This window comes from Dermacentor variabilis, chromosome 6 (genome assembly GCF_050947875.1).
Source record: "Dermacentor variabilis isolate Ectoservices chromosome 6, ASM5094787v1, whole genome shotgun sequence".
NCBI lineage: Eukaryota > Metazoa > Arthropoda > Arachnida > Ixodida > Ixodidae > Dermacentor > Dermacentor variabilis.
This window is the reverse complement of record NC_134573.1, coordinates 63,408,915-63,412,758: the sequence shown is the minus strand read 5'-3', so window position 1 is coordinate 63,412,758 and position 3,844 is coordinate 63,408,915. Positions and strand designations below refer to the sequence as shown.

Sequence of the window (3,844 nt, the reverse complement as noted above, 5' to 3'; positions counted from 1 at the left end):
GGGGGATGGGGCTGTGTGGCAATGAATTGCGTAAGGGATCCGCGTTTCCGGCGGTAGCCCCTGCAATTCCATTGCCACACGCTTAGGAGTTGGGGCGTAGCACGTGTCCCTTTACGGTTTCTGGCCATGATCAAGTATTATTTGTTTGTGTTTTGTACCCGGGGACTGTCCGGGTGGCGGCTCATCGGCCTGGGAGGTGCCGGGAAGTGAGTGTTCCGGGCCCAGTGAGGCGGGTTTTCGGTCCGGTGACGGTAACCGGGCAGGACGAAGGTAAGGATGTGATCTTTGTGTTTCACGTGAAGGGGACAGGGAGCGTTTGGATGAAGGCGGAGGGATCGAAAGTTGGCCAAGTGAAGCCGCTATTTGTTGTTTAATATCGGCCACTATCTGCTGGACAGCAGGTTGCAGGGCCTGTTGTATTAGCTGTTGAGGTGGCGCTGTGACTTCAGCCATAATGAGCTCCTTCATTTTTTGCATTTCTGCCTGCATTATGGCAACCAATTCTGTCTTTAGAGAGACGGCCATTTCGTCCAGTGCTTGTTGTGTACAGTAGTTGGTGCGAGAGGTTTGTGCAGAGTCATTAAGATGCGGCTCATTGTCGGTCACCATGGGTTGCGGCGTGGGTTTAGGTTTAACGTGTTGTGTGACTGAAGGGGTGTGAAGATGTGGGGAGGGAGACAGAGGTGGGAACTGCGCTGCCCAGCTTACCGCTTGCTCCTTCTTGGCAGATCCATCTCCTTTATGGCCGCGGTCCCTCGAACGGCTGGTACTGGGAGTCCGGCCCTTGGAGTGGCCCTTGGAGCGACTCCGGTCAGTCTGGTGGCGATCCCCGGGTGATCCGCGACTGCGGCTGCGTCCTCTAGTCCAGGGATTCTCCGCCGAGTTCCCCGGTGTCATTGCTACTTGGGTCATATTTTCCTGAGCGCTCTGCTGAGTCGTCGTCCCAGGCTGGCCTTGCGCTGATGCGGGCGGAGGGCGCTCGTCCTTATGTTTGTTTTTTTCACGAAGCACGCGCGATTTGTTGTGTTGAGGCAGTTGACGCGATGGACAGCGAGGGTCAGTAGCGGGATGAGCGCCGTTGCAGTGAATACATTTAGGTGTGCACTCATGTTCCTTCGGTGGGTTTGAGATGACACACGCCGGGCAACGGGGTTTGTCGGGCGTGGGACAGACATCCGCCCGATGGCCCATCGACAAGCACAAGCTACCCACCTGTTGGCGCGGTCGGTATACGTGACAGCGGAGTTCCGCTCCGTACATACGGACGTAGCGGGGTACGTGGGTGCCGGAGAATGTGATCAGGGCCGTATTCGTAGGTCCCATCATGCGAGCGTGTAAGACAGGGGCTTTTGAGCAGCGGAGGTTTTCTAGCAGCGTCGTCGTAGTGGTGTTGGGCTCAAGCCCTGAGACTACACCCTTGCAGGAGTTGTCTGGGGCGGCTACGTACGCTTGGACGGCGTGTTGAGTGACGCCCATGGAGATGAATCGAACTTTCTGCAGCCGCGCAGCGAGGTTCTCGTCCGGTGTGCTGAGCACCGCAAGATTTTGTTCAGTGCGGATACGAATGATGAGCTCGTTGAGCACGGCGCTGTCCAGCCCCGCTGCTATGCCGATGGCTCGGGCAACAGAAGTATGAGGCCACGCACCGAGGTTCAGGCCGTCTCTCGGGCGGAACACAATCTTGTAGTCGTCGACAGGCAGTGGCGGGAGTCGCGCGTTCCTCTTGCGCGGTGCTTCGGGTGTCGGAGGAGGTGGCAAGTTCGCAGTAGCTTCTGCTAAGCGTTTCTTTTTCCGAGCGACGAGAAACCAGTTGGTGTCGTCCTCGGCCTGACCGGACGAAGCGTTGGCGTCCATCGTGTCAGGGGAGCGGGTGTCGTCGGTCTCCATCTGAGCGGAGTAAATTCAAAGATCGCGGAAGTTCCTCCAGATAAGTAACACTCATCTAAATTTGTAACGGAAGCCAACGCCAAATGTATGTATCACTTACGTGAAAGAGCTTGAAGAGAAAGTCAAAAAGATGTTTAACAACTTTCACTGCAAAATCCTGCATGCAACGATTTGAATCCCTTGAACCACTCTAAACCCCGCTTCCAGCACAGGTAATTCAACTCCCCGCGAAAAGCTCCTGGCCCCCAGCCAAGATAGATCCGTGCAGCCGGGTAATTGAGGTATGGCGGTGGAACTGCAGGGGTTATCGAACCAATAAAATCACGAGGCAGGCAGCTTTGTCATACGGTCTTTAAGAAAGCGTATTAAAACGACCACTGAGGTATTACCACAGACGAAAAAAAAAACAACAAATTAACACAGCGCGATACACGTACTCCTTTGAGATGTCAGTGCTAAAACATAAGCAAAAGGAATTCTCCGTCGAGCCGGATTCGAACCAGCGACCTATGGATATCCGCATTGGCCAAACCCCTACAGTCCACCGCTCTACCAACTGAGCTATCGACGGAACGCGGGCTGGTTCTCGGCCAGCGCGCCTCGACAGCGGCCGTGCAACGCGTGACCCACTTGCAGGGTCACGTGCGCCGATCGCGCAAAACTGGTTCAGCTGTTGCTCGAGAATCAGAATTTCTTCACGAAAGCTCGCGCCGCCGCCGTTACGCGAGCAGACGCGTTCCTTTGGCTGACACGTTGCTAGTGGGCGCAATCATCCTTGCAAAGTGAGATTAGAAAATGCTGCTCGCTGCGGGATGGGGAGGATAATGCTAGTAAAGAAATAAGGGGACGGTGCAACACTCCGGTTAGATCACGAGTGTTTTGCTTTCAATCAGTTCGAACAGGAGGCCCACCTCTCACAACCGTTCGTGCCGACTTCTCGGTCGTATGGGCGACTTCGTTAATTGCATATCGTATTGACCGCAAATAAAAATGGGGACAGCGAAGAGAACAAAAAAACAACACGGGTGTTTTTTTGTGCTCTCTTCGCTGTCCTCGTCTTTATTTCGTCTTTATTTGCGGTCAATATGACATGAAGTAAACACCAACTAGGACAAAGTGAAATTCTTCTGACTTCGTTAATGCACGCTATCGTGTAACAGATGGTGTTTATACTTTTGCCTAACGTTTCTTTATTGAAAAGAAACAGCGCGGGAAAATGAAGTCGACGCACCGTGGTTTCTCAGTGACAATGATGGTCCGTTGCGGTGCACGAGGTCGCGGGTGAGAGGCGCAAGGTCCTCTGTTCGGAAGCGGAAAATCATTTTCCTCCTAAAAATAATAAAAACTTGTATTTTTATATAAAAATATTAACTTGTATAAGTGAACAACTCTTCCACAACACTGAAAACTCACTCTTAGCGTAACAAGACGACGGAAAACACGCGAAAACCAAGGACGGCTGCCGACGCCACCTTGAAGTTCCCGCTCATCGGTTCACCGTGACGTCATGCAGTTTAAAGTCGTCTGCTCGGGCCTAGCCAATTTTTCTTATCCGTTACAATGACCTTCGTTGGCATATACAAAAGCAAACACCGAAGTTGGGGGATTTCAGAAAACCTTTACTGGACCACAACGGGCTCATGTACGAGAAAGTACCCATGGTAGCGAAGCATTTATATAGAAAGGCTGTGGCTACAGCAATGCGCCCGAAGTCCCCCTCCAACTGTTTTTACAAGTAAGGTATATACAGACGGATTCGCCAGTATTATTACGCAAGTACGCCGGACGCCTCTCGTTGGTTTATTTCCTTCGTGTTTTACGTTAGGGTCGTCGATCGGGCATAAGCAGGCTGATCAGCCCTCACATCAGCGCCCATTCTGTCTGTGTTGTGGTTCAACATGAACGTTTCGGCGCAGCCCGCGCAGATCTGTGTGCTCATCATTGCTGTATAACAACT

The 3,844-nt window shown here is 52.5% G+C and overlaps 1 non-coding gene across 1 annotated transcript; it reads right to left on the bottom strand.

Moving 5' to 3' along the window:
- Positions 1 to 2,366: 2,366 nt before the first annotated feature.
- TRNAY-GUA (transfer RNA tyrosine (anticodon GUA)) lies at positions 2,367 to 2,458 on the bottom strand. Its single transcript is given in 2 exon segments — positions 2,367 to 2,402; positions 2,422 to 2,458. It is a non-coding gene; the product is annotated as a tRNA-Tyr (tRNA).
- Between the last annotated feature and the right edge of the window lie 1,386 nt (positions 2,459 to 3,844).